This window comes from Heteronotia binoei, chromosome 1 (genome assembly GCF_032191835.1).
Source record: "Heteronotia binoei isolate CCM8104 ecotype False Entrance Well chromosome 1, APGP_CSIRO_Hbin_v1, whole genome shotgun sequence".
NCBI classification, from domain to species: Eukaryota; Metazoa; Chordata; class Lepidosauria; order Squamata; family Gekkonidae; genus Heteronotia; species Heteronotia binoei.
The window spans coordinates 72,432,554-72,459,777 of record NC_083223.1 but is presented as its reverse complement, the minus strand read 5'-3'; the positions used below and the strand labels follow the sequence as shown (position 1 = coordinate 72,459,777).

The window sequence follows — 27,224 nt, the reverse complement described above, 5'->3', positions numbered from 1 at the left end:
TCCCCTCCTTAAAATAGCAGGTATGTGCAGGTGTAATTCAAGGGGAGTTAAATCTTCTCCAGCTTCATTTCTCAACCTAAAATCACCCCAGAAATGCACTTTTTGTGCCACAGTCTTGATCCAATTCAGGCCATGTGCACCTACCATTTAAAGAAAAATATGCTTGGAGAGCAATTCATTAATTTCCATTGTTATTTTTGATTGGGCCCTGATAGGGGCATTTTCTAGCCAGGAAATTAGCACATGCTTCTGCCCAAAACGATCATCCTAATGAGAATTTCTATGTCCATCATTTCTAATTGAAGCCAGTCATTCAGCTAGCCCAGTAGCTTGGCTTTTTTGGGTATATAAGTAGTGTTAACATGTTTGCTTCCTATTTCATTCTCTCCATGAATGCCTATCTGCCTGCCTGTGGAGGATACAAATATTTTTCTTGCCATGCTAGGACAGATGCTTCAGGGGAAGAGCAGACTAAAAGCTAGAGATGTGAAAGCCCAGGAGGAAAATATTGGGGGAAATTTCCCCCCTAAGCATTTCCCCCTTAAGGACTGTTTTGAGGAACACTTTAAAAGGCTCCCATGGAATATTTTCCTTTAAATGAGTGTATTGCTTTTTAAAATGAAATTTGCATAGCATTAAAGTCTGTAGCCTTTTCCCCAGTTTTTTCCCAAAAAAATTGTAGGGAACCGTGGGGCGAAAAAAAACTCCCAATGATTTTTCCTCATTTTGATTTAGTTAAATGCTTTTGAACTGTGGGTTTTATTGAAGCAAAATATATAGCATTCAATATTTCCTGTGGAAAAATGGGGACAGGATGGGAAAATCACCCATGACATATTTTTTTTTAAAATGAGTTTTAAGACAAGCAAAAAGACAAATGCTTTTATTGGCTCAATAAAAAGTCTGGGGATTTTAGGAAAGCCTAAGGAAAAGTCCTTCTTTTCAATATTTTAAGTTAAACTGAATACCCAACCACTGCTTATAGCCTTCCATATTAGAAATACAAATAATAGGACTGAAGTCAATTATATGAACGCTGAAATTTTCATCCAAAACTGGATGAAAAATAAAAAGTTACCATCCAAAACCAATAGCAATACATTTTCAGTTAAAACTGATGCATTTCTAAAAAGTACAAACAACATACAAATTTTATCAGGATAGAGAGGGAAATGTCATAAGATAACTTAGAATACAATCATGTGTACTGTTCTTTGGTTGCATATGAAGTTATTTTCACATATTAATTAAACAAAATAAACTGAAGAATCTGAAAATCTGAGATACATATGAAGAGGAGTTAGAAGCCATGTTATGCAAAGGCCTTGCCAAAATGGTGTAGGAGCAAAATTCTTGGCAGAATCCCACACTACAGTCCAGAACTAAAAAAACCTAAAGACATTGTGTTCTACAGAACTGGAAAATGTTGTTTCTCTAGTGGCGATGTCATTCTGAGCCTGACAATTAGCAGGGAGAAGCAAAAAACCTGACAGTTCACCTTTAAATGATGCTAAGCAAAGCACCTATGTGACCCTAAATAAGCCTTTACACAACCACACAACCACTTTAAGTTACTTTCAGTGCTACCATGGCACTGCATTGCTGCAAAGGACCAGGAGAGATGTGATTCCCAGGAGATATGTGATTCCAAGAGTCCTAGCAATTCTACTACGGTTTCTGTTTGCTCAATAAGCTACTCCTTGACCTACAGTAGAATACATGCCAGATGTGACTCTTACAGGACGTTATCTTGAAACATGCCTTGAACATGTTAACCTTGATTTTGCAAGAAGAAGATAACTTAATTATTTTATACTTATTCTGCCTGTAAGAGCTTCTAGGTTTCCAAAGCTATGGAATCAGACCAAAGTGGAATCCAGCTGCAGTGGCTGGAGTCACAGATCTTGTGTCATGTACAGTTGGCAGATAGTTTGGACAGATCATATTGACCAACTGCATGGATGGTCTCCTGCTTACAGATCTTCATATGAAGAAAGACAGGTTGCTTACCTGTAACTGTAGATCTTCGAGTGGTCATCTGTGCATTCACACTTGTGGGATGTACTGCGCCTGCGCTGGTCCCCAGTCGGTATCTGTAAGAAAGCCCGGGAAAGATTTCCGCGGACGGCGCCACTGGGCATGCGCCGGCGTCCCACTGCGCAGGCCCAACGGCGCCACCGCGGCAATCCCACCAGTTCCTTCTTGACCGCTGAAAGCCCCTAAGGAAGGGAGACCGTCAGCAGTGGGGAAGGAGGGTGGGTAGTGTGAATGCACAGATGACCACTCGAAGATCTACAGTTACAGGTAAGCAACCTGTCTATCTTCTTCGTGGTCTCTGTGCATCACACTTGTGGGAGATTAGCAAGCAAGTCATACCTGGAGGTGGGAAGACGGTCAACCGGAGATGACAGATTGTAGCACCGCAGTCCCCAACCGGGTCCTCTGCTGAGCATGCACGTCCAACGCGTAGTGCTTCATGAAAGCATGCGGGGACGACCAGGTAGCAGCTTTGCAGACATCAGCCAGAGGCACGCCCTTCAGGAACGCCACCGATGTCGCCATCGCTCGTGTGGAGTGGCCACGTACAGGTCCAGGCAGTGGCCTCTTTGCTAGGAGGTAGCAGAGCTTGATGGTCTCTGTCAACCACTTCGAGAATCTCTGTGAAGAAATCTTGTCACCCATTCTGGGTGCGGTGTAGGAAACGAATAACTGCTGTCCCTTACGGAAGGACTTGGATCGGCTTAGGTAGAAAAGCAGGGCACACCGGACGTCTAGGGAGTGAAGCCGACGCTCCTCGTCCGAGGAGGGGCTAGGGAAGAAGGCGGGGAGCCACACTTCCAGGTTGAGGTGGAATTGGGAGGGCACCTTAGGAAGGAAGTTGATATCAGGGGCCAGGGAGACGCCCGACTCTCTAAAGGCTAGGTAGGGGTAGTCACAACGCATCGCCGTGAGTTCCCCCACCCGGCGTGCGGAGGTGATGGCCACTAGGAAGGCAGTCTTCCAGGACAGAAGCTGCAGGGAACATGAGGCCATGGGTTCGAAGGGCCGCCTGGTTAATCTGTCTAGGACTATTGACAAATCCCACAGTGGGGTGGGGGGTTTGGACGGTGGATGCAGTCTAAATAGCCCCTTCATGAACTTCTTGGACTGGGGATGGGTGAAAACAGAGTACCCAGCCACAGGTTCGTGAAAGGCAGAAATGGCTGCCAAGTAGACCTTAATGGAGGAAAACACCAAGCCCGCGTCTACCAGGGACAACAAGAAATCAAAGACTGCCGGCAGGCCAGCCTCCCTAGGTGCGACTGGCCGGCCAGCCATGAAGTCCGAGAACCTCTTCCACTTCCTGTCATAGGATGCCCTGGTGGAGGGCTTCCTGCTATTCAACAGGACCTCCTGGACCCTACCCGAGAACTCTAAGGGTCTATGCGCCACGCCGTCAGTTTCAGGTGTGGCACGTTGTGGTGTAGCACCCGCCCCCGTTGGGACGACAGGAGGTCTGGTTCCGCTGGAAAGTGGTAGAAGTTCCCCCCCGACATGGTCAGTAGGGAGGCGAACCAGTTCTGGCGGGGCCACCAGGGGGTCACCAGGATACAGCGTGGCCTCTCCCTCGCTAACTTGTTTATTACCCTGGTCAGCAGAGGGAGAGGAGGGAACAGATAGAGGAAGCGGCCCTCCCACGGGATGAGGAGCCCGTCCCCCAGGGATGCAGGGTCTGCACCCCCTCTGGAGCAAAACATAGGGCACTTCTTGTTGCCTGCCGTGGCGAAGGCATCCAGCTGTGGGTACCCCCAGAGCTGGAAAACTGGTTGTAGGAAACGCCACTGAAGTTCCCACTCGTGCGGGGAGGCCCCCCCCTGCTCAGAGAGTCCGCTTGAATGTTGAGGACCCCTGGGAGGTGTGCGGCCTTCACGAAGACGTCGTGCTGGATGCATTCCGTCCACAATTCTATCGCCAACGCACAGAGGCGGCGGGACACTGTCCCACCCTGCCTGTTGATGTACGCCAAAGCGGTGGTGTTGTCTGTGAGTAGTGCCACTGTCCTCCCTGTCAACTTTGGGCGGAAGGAACGAAGGGCAAAGTGAACCGCTAGTAGCTCCAGATAGTTGATATGGTGCACAGCCAGCTTGGGAGGCCACTGGCCCCCCACACACAGGCCTTCCATGTGGGCGCCCCAGCCCCACTGGGAGGCATCGGTGGTGATGGTCACTGAGGGCGGTGGGAGGTGGAAGGGAGCTCCCTGGCAGATATTGTCTCTGGATCCCCACCACTGGAGCGATTGGAGCGTCATAAGGGGAATAGTGAACCTCTTTCGAGGTGAGTCTCTGTTCGGGCGAAACTGGCGAAGAAACCATAGCTGGTTCTGGAGTAACTGTACTGAGTTGGTGATGTCCTCTGCCCTTTGGGCGGGGAGGAAGGCTCGATGGAGGTTTGTGTCCAGCACTGCCCCTATGAACTGCACTGTCCTTGATGGAGTGAGATTTGACTTTTCTAGATTGACCTGCAGGCCCAGGGCATCGAGAAGGTGCAGTGTGGCTGTGATGTGGGTAGACAGACTTTCTCTTGAATTGGCTACCAGGAGCCAGTCGTCTATGTATGGGAAGACTATCACCCCCTGCAGCCGCAGGTAGGCGGCCACGACGCTCATCATCTTTGTAAACACCCTGGGTGCCGTGGAGAGCCCGAAGGGTAGGGCAGTGAACTGGAAGTGTTGTGAGCCTATTGCAAACCTGAGAAACTTTCTGAACTCTGGGTGGATGCTGATGTGAAAGTAAGCATCCTTGAGGTCTAGGGTGGCCATCCAGTCTCCTTGGTTGATGAGGGGCAGGATGGACTGCAGTGTGGACATCCTGAACTTTCGATACAGGATGAATTTGTTCAGATTCCGGAGGTCCATGATGGGCCTTAATCCCCCATCTCTCTTCGGGACTAGGAAGTAGCGGGAGTAGAAACCACCCGTCCTGGTTTCCGATGGTAATTTCTCTATGGCTTGTTTCTGTAGGAGGGTGTCCACCTCCGCCAGCAGAGGTGGGGATGGGGGGGTGGTGATCACCACTGACTGTGTTGGAATCTGAGCAAAGTCTATTTTGTAGCCCTCTTGGATGACAGAGAGGACCCACCTGTCTGAGGAGACCAGCTCCCAGGCAGGCAGGAAAGGGCGAAGGCGGATGGTGGGCTGGGTGGTGGCAACGACGCGTGGTGCAGGAAAGTCAAAGCCCCTGCTTGGCGGGGCGGGTGCCCTTCGGTTTGCCTGATGGCTGGGCACTGTAGCGCCCTCTGTTGTTGCCCGAGTAGGCCTGCTTGTCGGGCTGTGGAGGGCGTGGTCGCCACTGTTGGTCCGAAGATGGCTTATGCGGAGTCTTTCTCGACCAGGACCTGCTCCACTGTCTGGCTCTGGGTTGTCTGGGAAGTGGCTGCACCCCAAGGCTCCTAGAGATCTTAAGGTTCTTATCTAGTTCCTGCAGTGCGGTGTCCGTGGTGGAACTAAAGAGTCCGTCCCCTTCAAATGGCAGGTCCTCGATAAGCGCCCTGGTGTCTTGTTGCAGGGCGGTCGATCTCAGCCAGGAGTGCCTGCGAATGGAGACAGCGGACATGATTGCCGCAGCTGAAACGTCCACTAGGTGCTTGGCTGCTGTTAGTTGCTGCTTTGCGACCTTCTGGCCCTCGTGCAGCAGTGCCTTGGCAGTGGTTTTCTTGTCATCCGGTAGGAAGGACAGGAGGGGGGACAGCTGCTCCCACATGGCGTATTGGTATCTGGCCATACAGGCCGTATAGTTCGATACCTTGGCGCCGAGGGACCCCGCCGAGTAGATCTTCCTCCCCATGGCGTCGAGTTTCTTCCCCTCCTTGTCAGGGGGGGTAGAGTGCACCTTACGTGACCTCGAGGAAGAGGAGACGATGGCTGAATTTGGTCTAGGATGTGTGAACAGAAATTCAGCCCCCGCCTCTTGGACCTTGTACATGTGGTCCAGTTTTCTTGAAGACACCGGTGCAGAGGATGGCTTCTTCCACGGATCCTTGAGCGCCTGGAGCATGACCTTTGTCATTGGGAGGGAGACGGCTGGAGAAGTGTCCTTCTGGACGATATCAAAAACACTATCGTCCACGGTTGGCTTGGGTTGAGAGATGGGGAGGGAGATGGTCGCTGCCATTCTTTTGACCATCTCCGCATAGGAGCGTAGGTCCTCAGAGGGCGAGACTGGGAGGTCCTCTGACGTGTTGGGGTCCGGTGAGGGCTCCCAGGTTCTCTCCTCGTCGCTTTCCGACCCCGACGGGGAGGACTCTCCTCGGCCCGAGCGCTCCGATAGGCGCGGTGATGGCTCCCTTCGCGGCGACCGGGTCGGTGTCGGTGTTCGGCGCGGAGGCTCCGTCGGTGTGACGCGTTTGTCCCGAGGAGCCGTGGCCGATCCCTGAGGATGCTTGGACCGATGCGATGTCCTGGAGAGCGAGGATAGCTCAGATTGATGCTCCCAGTCCGGGTGGTCGAGTGGCTGATGCCAATGATATTGGGGGCAGCAGGGATACGTCGACTGCCATCGATGGTGCTCCCAATGCGGCATCGATGGGTAGTGGCGTGGCTCGACCGAAGGCTCCCTTGGCCTCACGCGCTTGGGTGCCGCAGGCGTTGTCACGTCGACCGGTGGAAGAGACTCGACGTCCGATGCCGAGTCGAAGCTCCGCTGACGAGACGCCACCGATGGAGACCGACGGGTGAGGTCGATCTCCACGTCGTGTGTCGAGGACTGCAGCCGATGGTCGCTGGGTCCAGGCGTCGGGGAGGTACGACGTTGATGCGCGCTAGCCCGTGGAGTTGGAGGGCTGCGTGGTCGATGGCCGCTAGCCCGCGGAGTTGGAGGGCTGCGTGGTCGATGGCCGCTAGCCCTTGGTGTCGGAGGGCTGCGCTGCCTTCTCGCGCTAGCCCCTGGAGTAGCGGGGGTGCGGAGAGGAGAGGGGGGAACCCTTCTCACTGGGTCGGTGCCGATCGGTGCCGACACGTCGGGGGGAGGCGGAGGGGAGCGTGGCCGTTTCCGCTTCTCCTTGCTCTTCGCCTTCTTAGAGGATTCATGTCCCGAATCCTCCCGTCGTTTCTTCTGGGGCCTCTCGACCGACTCGTCGGGGGGCCGTTTCGCCGACTGCTGCTCCTTCTGCGGGACAACGTCGACCGGGGCTGCATCGGCCGATGGGGCCTTCGGGGTTTGGGCGGCAGCCATTTTCGGTACCGATGCCGAGGAAGACGCCGTTTGCTTCGGAGGGCGAAGTGCCGAGGCAGTTAGTGCGGCCGAGAGCCTAGCCGCTCTATTCTTTCTGGTCTGCTTCGAAAAGCGGAGGCAATGCGGGCAGGCTTCCACGCGGTGTCCTTCGCCGAGGCAGAGCAGACACAAAGAGTGGCCGTCGGGAGGGGCGATTTTCTTGCCGCAGGCCTGGCACCTCTTAAAAAATCCCCAGCGACTGTCCATAGACAGCGGTCGCTGGGAAAAATCCTCTCAGAATCCTCTGAGAGGAGGAAAAACTAGGGGCGAGGGGGGGGGAAGTCCCGGAGGACAAGAAACCCCACCGCAACACGCCACCGAACGAAAACGCACTTTTTTTTTTTTTTTTTTTTTAAACTAACTAACTATGGAACTAACTAACTACTACACTACAGAAAACAATAAACAGGCTAATATTTACAGGAGGCTCGGGGAAAAAGGGGTAGAAAAAACCCAAAGCTCACCGACCGGGAACACGAGGAAACACAACTCTTCGCGCAGCGGTCAGAAAGGAACTGGTGGGATTGCCGCGGTGGCGCCGTTGGGCCTGCGCAGTGGGACGCCGGCGCATGCCCAGTGGCGCCGTCCGCGGAAATCTTTCCCGGGCTTTCTTACAGATACCGACTGGGGACCAGCGCAGGCGCAGTACATCCCACAAGTGTGATGCACAGAGACCACGAAGAAGATCCTAAAAATCCTTGCTTGCTTATGACCTGAGTCCTTCTAAATGGAAGCACACCTCAGTGTCCAGTTCCTACCACCACCAGTAAGTTCTTTTAACCTCTAAATTGAATGTCCAACAGTTTAAAGGACTACAGAGGAGTGGATGCAAACCTCTAGGCATGCACTGTTTTCTCCATCAAGAGGCTCCTCTAAGTTATGAGGAAAGAGTTAACGGCATGCTCTCTGAACCCCATCTTTCCCAAGGTATTTTCAGTTCCAAAGCCTTCATATTTTAATGGATTGCAGGTATGTTTAATTTTCAGAACACAATTCCTTGGAGGCCAATTTCTGCTTCACCACCAAAAAAATTACTGCAATACACACCTTTCCCGCCCCCAGAGATCTCCATTCATCCCTTGTTAGTTGCAATTCACTTCTGCCAGGTTTTTCTGATTTTGCCCTTAGATGTGTGTACTGTACTAATTAATTGGAGACATAACCTTCCTTCCATTTCTTGAAGAATTCCCCTTTCAGTTTTTGAGAGCAATACAAAGAAAACTTTGAAGCCAAACCAGGGCTCTGAGATGAGGCTTTCCCTTTTTAGTTTCAGTGAGCATGACTTGCAATCATGTTTCTAGCAACTTTTATTTTACCTTCCCGCTCCATGGAGATTTTCTGGCTAATTTCAATGAGATTATTGTAGTCTACTGTTCTTAAATATGTTGTTTGAAGGTTCTTGCTTTCTTTCAAGATCATGAATGCTCACAATTTTATAACTGCTTTTCCCTCAAGATGCCTCCCACCTTCACTTGTTCCATCTGTTCTTCCATACTAGAACACAGCTTAAAATAGGCAAGTCCTTCAGATGAAACATAAATTACACACATAAAATTTCTTGAGTACTTATCAAGGACTTTGTGTGGTCTACAGTTTGCTACGTAATTCATCCAGCAATTTTCAAGAACACTGTAGACCACATATTATTTCATTTATGTCATAATGCTTTCCCTACATAACTGTCATTGCAGTAATTTTCTCCAGAATACTGATCAAGTTTAGACTTCCAAGCCATGACCCATTACCCTAGACAAGCAATACAGATGCCAGTATGTAGGTGGAAGGACAACAAATTGGCAGAGTGGAGGGAAGATGATGGCACAAACTACAGAGGCCAAAACCTGAACCCCCTGTATGAAACTCTGGGTGAACACTCACTGACCTGATGCCCCAAGATGCCTTTACTTGCATTGATAAAGGCTTCATGATCTTCTGCCACAGATTGCTGATGGAGCTGTGTACCTATCAGGAACTGACAGAAAGGGGAAAGAGCACTAGGCTCCAAGCCATGGGTCTGCTCCTTCAAGACTATTTACTCTACAGAAACAATCAGAGGCTGATTTTGGAACTCCTGCTAGTGCAGTTGGATTTTCAGTCTGGAAACTCAAAGTGACAGTGCAAGTATCAACAGAGTTATGCACTTCTAAATCCATTGAGAGCAATGGGAATAGAAGGCTGTAACTCTGTAGAGCAGACATGTCAAATATACAGCCAAGGGGCCAAAACCAGCCCATCTGGGGCTCTTATCTGGCCTGCAGGCAACTGGGGGAAACAAGTCTGAATCTGGACTGGAAGGGCCCATATTAGGGCATTATACCCCCTCCTGAGGTTCCTCCCTTCCCCAAATATTGACACTCCCCAAGGTCTTCCCCCAAATTTCCAAGGATTGTCCAACCAAGAGTTGGCAACCATAAGGGGGTGAGGAGGGCTGGTTTGGCCCTGGGTTCTGTGCAGCCCAGCCTGTTCTCTTTGGGACTGTCTGCTGCCCTTGGGTAAGGTACCAGGCTGGGATGCGCTGCTCTGCTACCTCCTCTTCTGGCCAGAGTATGTTAGGCTTCTATCTGTGCCACCTGGGCCACTGAAAAGATGGCTGACTGTTCATGTGCAGAAGGCAGAATCTCTTTGGTTCCACCACCTGAGCCCAGCTTCCCATTTGCAGGAAGCCTAAGGAAGTGCCTGTGGAAAGCTGCTGGCCAGCTCGCCAAAGAAGTGAGCATATATAAGTGTGTGAATAGAACAACTGGCTGAGCCTGCATGCAAGTGTTGTGTTATCCAACAATCTGAATGGAAGTGGGGGGGTGGGGTGAGATGCAGGTCAGGGACAGGAGCAGGCATTCAGAACAGCACACTGGGTTTGCACACATCAGAGACAGGTGCTGGATGTGCATCTGTGCACTTGCATATGGTGAATATTATTTTGGGTAGTTGGATAATGCCATGCAGCTGGCAGGAAATAAAAGTCTGCAAAAGGCAATTAAAGTGGAGCTGGTATCTTTGGATAGTGGCAGCACATGGAAATTGCTTGTGGTGCTCAGAAGCATTGGAGTGCAACTTGTGGTTCAATACTGTTTCTGAATTTGGGACTTTGGATGTGGGATTGTGCAGCTCCTTCATCCCCCTCCCCAAATTGACTGTAACAATTTCTTTAAGGCAAGGCTTGTTGGGTTCCCCTGGTTGATGCTATTTGACCATCTGCTTGGCTGCCTCACCTGCAGCAACGGAATGCAGCCCTCCATGCTCCAGCTCACAAAAGATGCTGAGGAGGGGTGTGAGCCATGGTCACTGGTAAAATATCTCTGGTAACTGGCATTACATTTAATAGCACTCATGGCCAGTGTTCTCTATAAGTTGAATTAGCGTGAGCTAGCTCACATATTTTTAGCCTCCAGCTCACACGTTTTTGTCTTAGCTCAGGAAGGATGACCTCAGAGCACAATAATTTATGCAGTAACTCACCACTTTAATGCCAGTAGCTCACAACTTTAATACTAATAGCTCACAAAGCAGAATTTTTGCTCACAAGACTCTGCAGCTAAGAGGAAACATTGCTCATGGCTCAGCCCAACAAACTGACATTTGTGTTAGATCCAGCCCTCATAACAAATGAGTTTGAAACCTGTTTGAGATTACCCTGCTGGTCGGCTCCCTCTGACCTGTCCAGGGTACTGAAATTGCCACCTTGGCTGTCCTTATTTTTATTCAAGTGGGCAGCTGTGCTGGTCTGAAGCAGTTGAACAAAGCAGGAGTCAAGTGCACCTTTAAGACCAACCAATTTTTATTTAGGATGTAAGCTTTCGTGTGCTCTTAAGCACACTTCATCAGACGAGGGATCCGGCACAGTGAGCAAAGCCATACATAGCTGAGCCGAGCCATACATAGCTGGTAGCCAGTGGGCCGGAATGCAAAATGGTACAGATTTGCATAATTCACTTCACTGTCATTGGTTCTTAAATCTGATGAAGTGTGCTTAAGAGCACACGAAAGCTTGCGTTCTAAATAAAAATTGGTTGGTCTTAAAGGTGCACTTGACTTCTGCTTTGTTCAACTTATTTTTATTGTGCAAAGGTAAACCATTCTTGTTCTTAATATAGGGCTGAGTGTAGCCTTCTCCCTATTACTGGCTTCTCTTGCTACCTATACTGACCTTTGGTTGTCTGTTTCCTGTGGATTCAGCCTCACCAGAACAACATGCTCCAGTCTTCCAAATTATTGTTTACTACATTAGGAATTAAGAGCCCCATGGTGCAGAGTGGTAAAGCTGCAGTACTGCAGTCCTAAGCTCTGCTCATGACCTGAGTTTGATCCCGGTGGAAGCTGGGTTCAGGTAGCTGGCTCGAGGTTGACTCAGCCTTCCATCCTTCCAAGGTCAGTAAAATGAGTACCCGGCTTGCTGGGGGAAAGTGTAGATGACTGGGGAAGGCAATGGCAACCCACCCCATAAGAAGTCTGCTGTGAAAACGTGAAAGCAACGTCACATCAGAATCAGAAATGACTGGTGCTTGCACAGGGGACTACCTTTACCTTTATATATATATATATATATATATATATATATATATATATATATATATATGGAATTACTATAGGTTTCCATGTACCCCTCCCTTCCTGATTTCTTGTAATCATAGTTAGTCATGAAATCTAACATGGCCAAAGATGTCAAACTATAACACAACCATAGTTTGGCTATTATGCAAAGCATAGCTGCCTAACTCACATGGCAAATGCTGGCTAAAGCAACCATGATACAAAGGGGGAAAATGAGAGGAGTAAAACAGAGAGAAGGGAGACAGGAGTTCTCTATGTCTCCAGATTACGGTAATATAACAGGTATATTTTGCTATGTCTTTGAAGTTCTGGGGACCCAGAGGGCCTGAAGCCCAGGTTACAAGGCTTTTACCATATTATCAATTTATGACATTTCAGATCTAAAACAGAACCAGTTCTTTCATGACTCATGGGCTTGCCTGTATGAGATGAGAGGAGTGTCCATGTTATATTTTTGTACTAAGCCCAGAGAAACAATTTTTGAGTTCTGGAACATTCCATGGTCTTCACTGAGTCACTGTGATTATTTTAAGTAGCAAGTTGCTGTACTGGAATGGAATAAATAGCTCCATCATACTAAGTACACCGTGAGCCATTTTCTACATTGCTGCTTTGCATTCTGTTCAGATTACTGACCTTCAGTTATATTATTATCACCTATTAATAAGTCACGGATGTGACTTCTGGACAAATTCTACCCCACTATTACATCCACATCATCTCATTAAAATCAGTAGGTTTGCTCAAAGCAGAATGTTTTTGGCTGTATTAGCAATTTCATAATCAGTAGTCTGCAAACGCAGCAAGTGCATGCACGAAGATTAAAGATCATGTGACCCATAGCACAGAAGGTGACAGGACTAAACTCAAGTTTCCAAAAGCGGTATTCCACTATCCTGTAGCCATACTTCCCTACGGAGGCAGAATGATGGGGGTGAGGGGTGGGGAATGAAAGTTTAAGACTCTGTTAGGACAAGATGCATGCCAGTAAGAGAAGGTGAGATAAGGTAACAAGTTGGGGGAAATGAACCTCTCAACAGTTTCTCATTTCAGCTATTAGGAAGGGTGCTACATGGATTAGGGCAGCAGCACAGCAAAACACATTTTTTAACCATTGTCCTTTTTTCTGGTCTCATATTCTGCCTGTTGCTGATATTTGCCCCTCTGGTAGACATGTACAGGCAATATAGCGCAACTTGTATGATTCAAAATAGCAGCTCTAGGGAATGGCAGAGGTTGGGGAAATGATGTGAGGAGGGAGGATTCACACTCTCCACCATGGCCCTGATCTGAAATTCGGAGACCAACACTGCTATTTCCTACTTAATAAGACAATCCAAAGTCCATCACTCTACAGGGTGAATGCAACAGGAATAATATGGTGTTACTATTGCCTTCATCCAGCTGCTTGGGGTTTATGAATCATTGGAGGTGGCATGTAGAGAAAGCTGCTATATGAGAAAAAAAGAAAAAAACAGGTGACAGGAATAGTATGGCTTGTCAATTAAATTATGCTTGCCTTTCTATTGTGCTAACAGAATATATTGTCACAATGCCACAAATAATTATTTGAAGGTACTGTAAACTTCTATTGGTCTGTTCCTCTTGATTTCAAAGTCAAGTGTCTTAGCAAGTTTAGCTGCATGTCTCCATCAACCATTTCTTTCAACATCTTTCCATGTGGTCAGCTTGATTTTTTTTTTAAAAAAAGTTGGCATTAGGAAGTATCTTTCTCTTCTCAACTATTAGAGACAACCACAGTGACTGACAAAGCACAGACAATCAAATCTCCAGTGGTTAATCAGAAGCCTTGCATAGCAAAAGCCGCACCTGGCCCTGCCCACTTTTGGAAAACACTTGGTGGGCACCATCAAAGGTGTTGGTGAACACCATGGCACCCATGCACACCATTTTGGGAACCCCCAAGTTACACCATTCAAAACCCAATGAAGTCAATGGATTTAAAAGGTGGTAAATCTGCTTAGGACTACACTGCAAGTCTCCCAGATATCATCCTTTTAAACTGGACACAGCCCTCTCCCTGTGGCTAGAGGACTTGAGGGCTTGGCCTTCTGCCCATTTCCCTTTAACTCTAAGGGTCCATTTCTCACATTATCTTTCCAGTAGGTATGTGTTAGATATGATTCATTTAGTTTAGTTCTATGCTGCCTCTTCAGAGTACTGCTTCAATGTCCCTAAAGCAGATACTCTGCTTCAAGTAATTTTAGTAGGTACTTAGTGTGGATCAGCAATTATAAAACTGCAATATGTGAAGTAGTCCATAATGACTCCAGCTTTTATTAGCCATGTATTCATTTTGCATATTAAATTTTTTTAAAAAATGTATTCATTTTGCATTTAATAGGTTAACCCAAGGTGTCCTTCAGCTCATGGAAGAATTCATTCCATGAGCAGAAGGGAATCCATGGATCTAACCCATTACATTTTGATGTTTCATCTTTCCTTTTCCCATCAGTATTGTCTTCTTTTCCATCTTCCTACATGTTTTTCACTCAAGAACTGCCAGTTCTGCGGTATTCTTAGCTGACAATACAGAAAGGTTGGGGGAGAACAAAGTGCCCACAGCACTGCCACCCTTCTTCCTGGCATAGACTATGTGCCTTTAACAGACGTGAAAATTCAGTGGTGAAACTTCTTCATCAATACACTTCTGTGCTGAGAAATGGCTTGGCTGTTGGGGAAAGATGGGGCAAAGGAGGACCCGAGGGTGAGGGGAAAACCTTTTATTTCTGCAACATGTTAAAAACACCTTTATTCCTGTATTTGCAGTGATCACGCAGCAACACCTCCTTCACATCACTTCATTGCCCAGTCTGCTAATTTGCTTCTGTAATTGTTCTAAATTTACACAATTGTATTGTATTTACAGACTGCAAACACCAGGCAGGGAGGAAGCAATTTCTAAAAGCACTGAGGTCTGTTTTATAGCTCTTCAAATGCATTTACATGACATTTTGCCAAAAAGCCATATGCTAGTAAACCAAGCTTCCCACCTTCTTCCCATCCAATAAAGGGGTAGGATTTTGTCCCACAGTTCTAAAATTTCTAGAAATGTTGCTCTTCTAATCTGGGCATCAACATGCATACTATCCCTCCAGTAAGCAAAGCCTGAAACCTCCCTCCAGTCTAAATGGTTCTTCCTTAAAACAAAGCGGGGGGGGGGGGGGGACTCAGACCTACTTGGATAGCTTATTTCTTAATTTCTTAGTGTGGGCCATTCTTAGTGGTAGAGACTATGGTTTGCAGACTGAGGACTTAGACTAATGTAACTCTGCAGAGAATTGCACAGTTAGTGGATGGACCAATTGGTTTAAATTTTTGTATTGTTTGTGTGTGTGTGTGTGTGTGTGTGCAAATGTATGTGTGAGTGTCTGGAAGTAATGGCTGACTTCTGGCAACCCCTAGTGGGGTGGGAGGAAAGGACGTTCAGAGAGATGGCTTGCTGCCTGTCTCTGCATCTCAGCCTTGGTATTCCTTGAAGGTCTCCCATCTGAGTACTTGCCACAGTAGGTCCTGCCTAGCTGCCAAGATCTGACAAGTTCAGACTTGCCTGGGCTATCCAGATCAGGGCTGATGGACCAATTGGTTAGATTCTATATAAGGCATCCTAACATACTCACCCCAAAGCTATGTCAATGCATCTTAAAGACTCACAAAAATGCCACAGTTAGAAGTTACAAGAAGCCCCAAAGGGGTGGTGGTAGGGAGGAAAAATAGCTATGGGTCATACTTTTAAAAAGAAATTATATATACATTCTAGTATTCAGTAATATCACAAAGTTAGTAAAACATATAAATACTCCTTATGTTTGTATAAAACAGAGACCCAAATACATTTTGAAGATAACTTCAGCAACGATCCATTGTCTCAAAATAACAGTGCAACATATTCCTACGTAAAAGAATCTACAAATATGCACATATGCACAGGGATATTGCAGCCACAATAAATCATTGATAGCAATACATACAGTTAAAAAAAAACAAATGCAGGTAAACTATAGCTGTCCCATTAAAGCAAGCACATCCAATATTTATTTTACAGACCCATTTTCAATATCCAGAGCACAGGTAAGAAACTTACTAATTTTTTTCAGCTGAGGTTCTCACTGATTTGCTATAATCTACCATTAAAAGATTTAAAAATATCTTGACAAAACTAGATTGTGTTCACCTGGTTAATAAAAGGATGCATATCCAAAACTGTCAAGTAGTAGAAAAATCAGTTCCTCAAGTCTAGACAAAGCTGGGTATTGTTAGAAATAGGATGTGTGCACTAGTTAAAACAAAACGACATATATTTTCCCTTTTACATATATTTTAAAACACAGATATGCATTATCATGCCTTCTGAGAAGCAATATCTGAAGTGGTCATTGTGCTTTATGACAGATCTAGTCTATAATCCTAACCAGAGATCATTAATACTGATAGAACTACTTGCAGCTTAAGTTAGTTATCTCCCAATTTAATTTTTTTTTTAAAGTTATCTCCCAACGAAAGCGATAGAAGGTAATAAACTTTGATACGTTTGTCTGGAACCTTATACTTATATATTGAGATGCTGACATCTAGCTTTAGATGGTTTATTACTGGGAACTCTATGGTAAAACTATTAGCTTATTGAGTGCCTAGTGATTCTTAGCTACTACAAATGTAACTTTGTAAAACAAGCTACCAAGATATATACTGTAGCTAACAATGCCATGTTCCTTCTGCTCTCTTTTAGTCTATACTCCTTGGATTGTAGTTACAGCTGCCTTTTCTTGAAAACTGCCTTCTGACATCAGGTTGGGGAGCCAGAGGATAGGTTCCAACCTAATATGAGGACTCTGTGGGCTGAACTGTATCCCAGGAAACATCCTGCCGTTTTGAAGCAATGAGTTTCCATTGGGGAATTCCTTTTTACTCTGCCACAGGGCCCAATTCTGGACAGGACAACCATATTGTGGGAGAAGGTGGTAGCTGGAGATTGACAAAGAGCAGCTCACCTGGAATAAGCAGCTCACCTGAGCCTGCTTCGGCAGGGAGGGTGGGATATAAATCAAAAAGTAAAGTAAAGAATAAGTGGCCACTTTGGAAGGTGAATTACATGGCATTATACTCCATTGAAGTCTCTCCCTTCTCCAAGCCCCACTGTCCTCAGGTGGCCAGGGGCCAAGATGCTGCCACAGACACCCATTTTATGGTCAATTTGTCATTTAGTACATTTATATTTTGGTATACAGACAAGGAGTTTATGACAATGTACATCAGATTATTCCACTCAACACTTGCCAGTAGTGCTGCTGAGCATGATTGCCTCCAGCCTATTTTGGCTGAAGGCTGCCTTGCTGGATCAACTGATCTACTAGATGCAAGACTGCATGCCAGTTCCCATTCCTGGCCTCCAGGTCCAGTTCCTGACTGCCAGCTCCAGTTGACACCCTCCTAGTCTTGTTGTTTAGACCTGAGGGCACTGCTCCAAAGGAGACCTGATTGGGCCTGCCTGCAGAGTACAGGGCACCCTATAAGCTGTTTTGCATCCAAATTGTACAGGCAAAAGTGGGTTAAAAGTGCCCTAAATAAATAAAGTAATAAATAAATACTAACAATAATTTGTTAACCCTATAGGTACACTGCCAAAATATGGCTTATGAGCAACAGTAAGAAGGGGTAAAATTAAAGGATTTCTAACCTTCCCTCCCTAATTCAAACACTGCTGGACACCCCTGCTTATGAAAACAGATCTGCTCTAACTTTCCTTTTCTGATATTCTATGTTTACATGATCATACCATCCTAAGCAGAAAGCAGTTGGGGGAGAGAGTTGGAGAAGCAGTTGGAGAGTGTATGGATCAGAGTGTGGATGCTTTTTGAGAGTCTCTCTCATGTGAGGAGAGCCCACACCTGAAGCAGAGTCTGGTTCAGAGCCAGAGTGATGTGACTTTGAACCTAGAAGAGGCTTTGGTCAGAGACTGTTCCAAACAAGTTAAACAGTCTCTGAACGTTTTCACACTAACCTTGCTCTGGCGTTGCTCCGCACCAGGCCTCAGTTTCTCTTTTCTGTTTCTGATTTTGCACCAGCTGCTCCACACTGCCATTTTGCGCCAGGGTAACTTGTTATTTGCTGCACAGCAGCGTAAACCTGAAAAAACAGGTTTATGTTGTTGTGCAACAAACTGCGGGTTAGGCTCTTCGGACTGCTGGAGAAACTGTGGGCTCAAAGCCTCTTACTTCCACTGCTGGTGGGACTGCCCCAAAATTAGACCATTCTGGACTTCAATTTGCGCCCATCTTTCCTCCCTGACAGGGGTTTTGATCCCTGATAACCCAACAACGATACTCCTTAATCATTGGTCCGATGCTCGTCTGTCATCTTCTAAAAAATCCTTGGTAGTTAAACTTCTGACAGCTGCTAAAACCACGATTGCGCAGTCTTGGAAAAACTCATTGAATTTGACACTTGACAATTGGCTACTTAAAGTCTGGGAACACATTGTAATGGATAAAATCCAGGCAGCCATAGATCATAAAGACCCATACCAAGCCTACTCTAAGTACTTGGCAACCTGGCTTCCCATTTTAGAAAAGCTTGACACCGACCCATTTTATGCTAACTCTTATACTAAAAACAAAATGTATAAGGATTTTCTTTTGCTATAAATTTTTTTTTTAACAAGTTAATTTCAAGTTAATTACAAGTGTATTACATCTTTTTTTCCCCTTTAAAAAAAAAATTGCGGGTTGTCCTGGCGCAAAATGGCGGCGTGGAGCAGCTGGTGCAAAATTGCTAGCTTGCTCTAGAGAGAAACGGAAGTCCAGCATGGAGCAACATCAGAGCAAGGTTAGTGGGAAAATGGTCTCTGTGTGAAAAACAAAGGAACACACGTCTTGAGAAAGAATTGCAGTTCTCCAGTTCTAAGCTTAAGGGTCCAGTATACAAAGACTGTTCATTTGGAAGAGAAGGATTTGGCAAAGGGTTTAGAGGCGGCCATGAAAGCCCCTAAATGCACCAAAAGAAAGAGTTATTATTCTTAATAAAAAGGGAATAACTATCTTGTGAGAGAAAAAGGGATTTACTAAAGAGACTTTAGTCTTAACAAAAGGGACAAAGCAGAGTTCACTCAAGACTGTGTGATTATAATGTGTGAAGTGTAACAGGACATCTAGATTAAGTAATCTCTAAAACAAAACCTTTTAACGTCTGTAATACCTGTAGGGGAAGCCAAGCAGCTTTATATCTAAAACTGTATCTGGTGAAGCCAGCAGCCTTAAATGCAGTCCTCTGTTCATATTTAAATTTCTGCCTACATAATCCAAAACCCAAAAACCTATGTACATATTGATTCCTTTCCCTGCCCATGTGTTTAAATAGACCAAAAATTGTTTAAATCTTTAGCAGGGCCTCCCATGCCATTTTCTGAAGGGAAATATTATACATCTGAAGCAACAGACAAGGTGATCGTTTTAGAGGAGAGATTATTAAAGCGGTTGCCTTGTCACACCCGTCTATAGATATAAACAATTTTCTAATTGGACTGAATCCTATGGTAGTATAAGTGGAAAGAACTTGTGGAGGGGGGATCTTCCCTTTCTCACTTTGAATTCCCCAGCCAAGGGCTGGTCTGCTCTTACAAAGAAAATGCAGTGTGGTACAAAAGGCTGCAATGAAGAAGAAGAATGAGGCAAAAAATGCCTCACAGTGGTGAAGGAAGAATGGCAGAGTAAGCTGCCCATTTCTACTAAAGGGAGACAAAGTTTGCTCCATTTCCTCTCCTTACTGCAACCTTCCCTGCCCCCCCACTTGTCACAATGAATTTTGTTTATGAGGGTCCTTCATGATGAATGGGGAAGGAAAGGAAAGATCAAGTTCTTCTTCCTTGCATTACAGTAGGATCCAGCACATTATGTCCAGACTTGATATTCATGGAAAATAAGTCATTTTTCCTTTCTGGCAAAACACTAATTAACACATCTATAAATAAAATTGTCTTTCTAATTAGTAGTGTCATTGAAGTGTAAAGGTTTGAGGGGACTCAAAGTGCCTGGAAAATAAAGAGTTTATTCCATTTACAATTCAGTGGCAAGGCATTAAGAAGCTGTACCCCAAACACTAACAAAGATCCTGATAAAGGGGCTGTGAAGTTTGTATCCCTCTCCACTCTCTTGCAGCAGCATTCCTTCTATAAGGCATTTGACAGATGGCTGCCCACTTAGTGGGCATTTTCATTTCTAAAACCCCCACATAGGAGAAATGTACCCATTAAATCAGAAACAATAGCTTAATTGAACTTCTAGAACTGTGTCTGCAAAAGCAAACTTGCTAAAAATAAACTGATGCCATGCATTATCTATGCAATTTTCTAATTTGGTATATTTTGAAAATGTTCCAAGTATACCAGTGTCCGTTGATTCTTTGGTCCATAATCCAAAGGCAATTATGAGTGTTCTTCTCTAATAATGCAGTTTCAGGGAACATTTTTTGGCTAGCCTCAAAGAACGGTTATAGCCTAACATTTCCTCACAAGTTCTCTTTGTGCTTGAGGATGGCTGTGGCGTTGGTAAAGAACATTCTTCTTTTGCTTCCTGCTAACCAGTACAGTTACAGCATGGAAGGTGACCAGGGGCAAGATGAGGCACAGACACCCATTTTGTGGCCAATTTGTCATTTAGTACACTTATACTTTGTTATACAGGCAAGGAGTTCATGGCAACATACACTGTGGGGCTTAAGCACCTCTGCTGCAGTGCAGTCCTGAGTTCCTCCCTGCACCTCTAAGCACACCCTTCGCATAGATGTCATAAACTGTGGGCCTGAAGGCCACATACTTGTTCATTAGGATTTCCCTTGTTTTGCCATGGTTTTTGGCCGTTGTGGCCTTCCTAAGAGGAAAGGTTACTCTTTGACATCTGAACTCTTTAACAGGAGTCATAAATGGAGAATTCCCCTCAATAAGGAAGAGGGACTCTTTCATCCTACAGTTCCCAGGGAAAATTTAGACCTCAGGACTGGTGTTGTCCATTCTAGAGGAAAAATTGTATCCAATCCTGAGGAAGGCAGCAGGGATCTGCAGCAACTTATGAAACCCTTTTTCCTAACAGTTTGGTGCACATTTTCTTGGAGGAACTCAGCAAGGTAGTTGCTGTAGATAGGAAACAATGCACTCACATAGGGAGCATGGATTGTCATTATCTGGGGGTCCAGACAAAAGAAAGAGGTGAACTAGAGACTTGTTCAAGATATTTGCATTAGGGAATTATTGGTCTGTTTGCCCAGGAGGATATTTTCTGATACTGAAGTTGAGGACAAATATGCAGTGTTCTTTGAAAACTGCAAGTTATTAATAGCTGTTTGTACTTCCTGGCTAACTCTCCCAGGGTTCTCAAGTCTCAGACTGTTACATGTCTAGGCAACAACTCCCTCGTGCAAGGAAATACTGCCCAGGGAATTAGAAGACAAAGGTGGTGGGGGGAGAGTTATCAGAGCCCTCTTTGAGTTATAGTAAAACCCTAAAACTAGATTGGTGGCAGCTCATCCCTGGTTTGCTCAGAGTTTAGTGAAATATGCAGACAGGAGTGGTGAAAAGTATAGATTTGTCAGAATCTCAGGAGAGGGGGCTTAGTTTCACCCCTTCTTTGGATTATGCATTCCATCTTGGGAAATTCCCAGAAATTTGGAGATGGTGCCTGGGGAATAGGGATCAACAACACAACCTCACAAATGTTCTGGAGGAAGCAGAATCAGTGCCATGATCAGATTACTACTCACTGTGGGGCATATAACTATACAATCTTTAAAAGTTGTTATTTTCCCTCCAGTATTTTTCAAAAATCCCAACAATTGTACAATATTTCTGCTCTAGGATTTCTGAAAGATACTGTCGTGTGGGCAGTGAAAATTGGTAACCAACACCAATACATTTGTAGTGTAGATACTATAATTTTAGAAGTGCTATTGGTTTTTCTTGTTTCTTCTCCCCCCATCCCATTACCAATAAGCCTAGGTTCAAAACAGAACAATTGCTTAATATTTCTAACAAAGGTGTTGGTGTGGTTACTCAGAGCTATGACTTCCATTTTTAGCCACCTTCACACAGTGAGTTCACGGGTACAATGTTTCTGTGGAATGTAACTGAAGACACACTTAAATCTATGCTTAAAAGAACTCAATTTAATTCAAAACAAAAAGTTTTAAAGACTAAATTAATTGTAGCATAAATCTTCACAATCCACTGCCAACCCAGTCAAAACTGTCAGTTCCTAAGGTCCTTCAAGACTCTTTGGTGCAAGAGACTACCACAGCAATCCCTCTGGAATCTACAAAAATAGCACTTTACAGCCAACATCCATGCATGGACAGTGGAGCAAACATTAGCATGCTGGCCCTATCACCCACCCCCACCCCCAATTATATGCAATTGATGGCTTAAGAGCATGGGCAGAGCAGGATTAACAATTAGGCCAAGTAGGCACTGGCCTATGAGCCCCCACACCTTTAGGGGTACCAGGCTGGCTCTCCCCCTGGTTTTCCCCCCATTTGCAGCCCTCCCAGTCTGCATGAGCAGCCAGCAACTTAGCTGCTCTTTGCCAGACGTACCTGGTGCGGCTGCTGCTGGCGTTGTTACCAAGTTTGCCTCTCTCTGCCTCTCCCCCACAGCTTTGTCAAAGGGGCTTTTGAGAAGGTGCCTGCAGGCTGCAGCAGGGGCTGTGGGCAGTGAGGTGGGCACTCAGACTCTGAGATAATTTGTGAGGTGGCCCCAAGTGGCCTAGGGGCCTCCACAGGGTTTAATTTGGCACTGAGCATGGGAGTTTACGCACTGTGCTGGTTAGAGTGCTGCCATGGAAACTTGCTGGTTAAACCAATCACTCTCAGTCAGTCAAATCTAAAGACAGACAGCATTGTGTAGTGGTTTATAGTGACTAACTGTAACCTGGAGAACTGGGCTCGATTTTGCATTCCTCCACATGAAGCCAGCTGGGTTACCTTGGGCCAGTCACAGTTCTTTCAGAACTCTCTCCACCCAAAAAAAGGGTCTAGCTTGCCACCTAGTGGTGCATAATGCTAAAAGAGCTATAACTTCAGGCTGCCAGATAATCTTCAGGCTGCCAGATAATCTTAGGCTCTCCTGGCTATACTAAATACAATGCCATTCGATAATTATTAATTAATTAGCCTAAGATTGGGTGGTTGTTGTAAAGATAAAATGGAAAAAAGAGACCAGTGTTGAAAGCAGCTTTGGATCTTCCATGAGAAGAAAATCAGGCTATAACTATCTAAATAAACCCATAAAAATATATATGAAGCTGCCCTCCCCTTTGGCATGAATGTTTTAAAAAAGCTGTGTTCCTGATCAAAGGACTATAGCCTATGCAGACACCAAACTCATGAGCTGGCAATCATGTAAAGGTGACAGCCCTGTAGCCAGGATGTAGCCTGGGGGGCACCAGGGGGCACACTAATTCAATTAAATTGAAATCAGATTAGCTAAACAAGCAAATTAAATTGCATTAATGGAAGCAGGAAGGACAGAATCTCCTAGACTACAGAATCTCATGCTGCAGCTCTTTGCAACAATCAAAGAACACCAAGGTGCATGTGCAGCCCCCGCCTGGCTCCAAAAGGAATTGGGGAAGGGTCTACTCATTAGCCTAGATGGTCTACTTGCAAGCAAGAAAAGTTGGGAGTCAAGAGAAGTGGCATCTGGGAGCACTTTAATGTGTGTGTTTGAGAGAGAGAGATTTCCCCTCCTTTCCCAGTGACGGTGGTGGTTTCTAGATGCTCCACTTGGAGGTGTGGATGAGCTGTCATTTCTCCAGGTGCATATCTTTGCTGATGCGACTCCCAGAGCAATGGGGAGGGGGGCCTGACATCCTTCTGACATCCCCCCCCATGACTTTGGGTCTCGTGACAATTATGCCACCTCGTGCCTACTCCCCCTTTACATATTGATTTTAATGTACATAATATCATTTGTAGAAGGCTGTTGCCCCCTGCTCACCTTTTTACCTGGTCTCTGCACTAGCACTTTACTTTCTGGTCACCAATATTGCTTCAGGGCTATATGCCTATTATCTGCTGCTTGGTGTGCATCAGGGAATCCTAGAACACAAGCTTATTCCTTTTAGAATGATTCTATTGGCCATTCCATCTGGAGGCTTCCCTACTCCAAGAGGCATAGAAAAACAGATGGAAAATGAAACTATGCTGTTAGATAGCAGTCACTGTTCACTGTCCCCCACAACATTCACATGCAGAGCATGCCCCAGAGTACAGTGTGTTAACATATATCCATATGTCACTTTAGCAGATTATATTGCGGGAGGGAGACAGTCAATCTATATAAGATTTTAAAAAATAAAATATCACACTGTTGATCACATTCTCAGTCATTGTCTTTTCATTACATCAACACCTCCCAAATATCAGCCTGAGTCATATGCTATGTTTGTACAGTGAATGGGGGGGGGGGGGATGGCACTTCTCATATTAAAATAGACCTCTGTCTCCAGGTACTACCTCTTCAACCTGCCATGTGTCCCTCCGCCTTTTTGGTGTGCCAGCTAAAGTAACTGTGACTATGTCTAAGTTCATCGTCATCCCTTCTCTCTTCTTTTATGGCAAAACCCCCAGAATGCAGCTGTCACTTCCCCCTACGCACTGGCAGAAGACAATGATTGAACACAGGAGAGATTCACGGGCACTCATTAGTTGTATGCACCATTCTATGGTAATAAGAAGGAGGGAAATGCATTGGAGCATCCTGACGCCACATCTGATACAGCTGATAAGCGCACAGGAGTCCCATGAGCACCAGCATTGCCCAGAATGTACTATACCATTCCTCAGCTCCAACTGATGAAGAAAAGGGAAGGCTGTCAGGAAGCAGCATTAAATGGCCCATCCCATGGATGGTAACTTGCAGGATGCAACTCAATGAGAAAATATGCATATACCTTTAATAAATGTCAGGGTTAGACATACTTGTGCAATGCATTCAAGGGTGTGGGGGGGACCAGAATGATCTGTGCATTTTAATGACCTGACTTGATTTTGTGCGGAAACCGATTTCCCTACTGCACAGGTGCAAAAGCAGTTTAATAAAACTTATATACCAAAGCACCTTGCTCAGTGTTTGAGTCAGGTAGTAAACAACAAGAACAGAATGAATGATTCAGAGGCTGTAATCCTGGAGAGGGTGGGGAGCAATACCACTCTGTCCAGGTTTCAAATGTTTGGAAAAACACTAGAACACACATGAAAACAGATAATTTGCAAGAGACAGCTACCATTTCTGTCAAATTAAATGACATTTTTGTGTGTCTAGTGATGGAAAGTGCTATCAAATCACTCACAGCTGACTTATGGCAACCCAGTAGGGTTTTCAGGGCAAGAGACATTCAGAGGTGGTTTGCCATTGCCTCCCTCTGCATCACAACCCCATGGAGGGGAAGCACCCAGGGGGTGGCAGACAGGTGCATGAGCACTCTGGATGCTCCTCCAAGATGTCCATGGCCTGTCGCTGTTCTAGGGGTGGGCAGTGAGCCATCTGGACATTCCAGGGTGCTCCTATTTCCACTGGCACACTTCCAGGTCAGCATGCTGCCACCCTGAGCTGGTGGTGTGCAACCAGCCAAGGTCTCTAAAGGCAGTTTCTAACCACATTAGACCAGGGATCTTTGAATCTTCGGTGCTAACTGCCTGTTTGATCAGGTAGGAAAATTCTCCTCTCACGAGAAGATCTATCCCCTTTCTTTGGCTCAAATGGGAGTCTCTGTCTAACTACCCACTCTTCCTGAGCTTTCTTCAGCAGGGAGGGCAGGATACAAATCAAATCAAATCAGGGTGGTGAGAACCAGAGAGGATTGTGAGGAACTCCAAAGGGATCTGTTGAGGCTGGGTGAGTGGGCGTCAACGTGGCAGATGCTATTCAATGTGGCCAAGTGTAAAGTAATGCACATTGGGGCCAAGAATCCCAGCTACAAATACAAGTTGATGGGGTGTGAACTGGCAGAGACTGTCCAAGAGAGAGATCTTGGGGTCGTGGTAGATAACTCACTGAAAATGTCAAGACAGTGTGCGTTTGCAATAAAAAAGGACAACGCCATGCTGGGAATTATTAGGAAGGGAATTGAAAACAAATCAGCCAGTATCATAATGCCCCTGTATAAATCGATGGTGCAGTCTCATTTGGAGTACTGTGTGCAGTTCTGGTTGCCGCATCTCAAAAAGGATATTATAGCATTGGAGAAAGTCCAGAAAAGGACAACTAGAATGATTAAAGGGCTGGAGCACTTTCCCTATGAAGAAAGGTTGAAACGCTTGGGACTCTTTAGCTTGGAGAAACGTCGACTGAGGGGTGACATGATAGAGGTTTACAAGATAATGCATGGGATGGAGAAAGGAGAGAAAGAAGTACTTTTCTCCCTTTCTCACAATACAAGAACTCGTGGGCATTCGATGAAATTGCAGAGCAGACAGGTTAAAACGGATAAAAGGAAGTACTTCTTCACCCAAAGGGTGATTAACATGTAGAATTCACTGCCACAGGAGGTGGTGGCAGCCACAAGCATAGCCACCTTCAAGAGGGGTTTAGATAAAAATATGGAGCACAGGTCCATCAGTGGCTATTAGCCACAGTGTGTGTGTATATATATATAAAAAAAATTGCCACTGTGTGACACAGAGTGTTGGACTGGATGGGCCATTGGCCTGATCCAACATGGCTTCTCTTATGTTCTTAAATAAATTTCCTGCCAACTTTCTCCAATTCTCCTGTTTAAACTGCTCTCAGTCAGGGCTAAACTCTGAATGAATTCTCCTCCTCAGCATTCAGCTTTTTTTTAGTAGTAATAGTAGTAGTAGTTTATTTATACTGTCAACTACCATATACAAGCATACATGATAAAATAATAATATAATAGCTAAAAGTATGACATCATTAATAATACATTAAAAATACAAAGGATCTAATAAACAGGTCTATACATCATACAAAAGACCTAATTACAGATCTATTGTTTAAAGTCTTTCTCTGCTCAGCTGATGCTAACCAATCAGATTGCTTGGAGTAGCCTGTTTCTCAAGGCTCTCTGGCTCTGTGAAGAATTAACCCTTCACAGTCCTTCAGCAAGATAGATCCAAGTGAGTAGCCTGCTTGGTCTCAAAATATTTACATCATGTTATATGCTAATTCATTTTTTCCAAATCTGTCTATAAATTTGAATGCTTTTCTCCCATTTCATGGTATCTGAAGAAGTGTGTGTGTAACACACAAAAGCTTAAACCTTGAATAAAACTTCATTATCTTAAAAGTGCTACTGGATTCTTACTTTATTCAGTCCTTCAGCAGTTTGCACAGCCCTTCTCAGCTTTTAAAAAGTGCAGTCCATCACAGGAGATTATTCTTTGCTTGCATCAAGAATCAGA

At 45.5% G+C, this 27,224-nt stretch overlaps 1 protein-coding gene across 30 annotated transcripts in view; it reads right to left on the bottom strand.

The window, feature by feature from the left end:
- The window catches only part of RIMS1 (regulating synaptic membrane exocytosis 1), a 479,645-nt gene that overhangs the window by 357,244 nt on the left and 95,177 nt on the right, over positions 1-27,224 (bottom strand). The window lies entirely within an intron of this gene.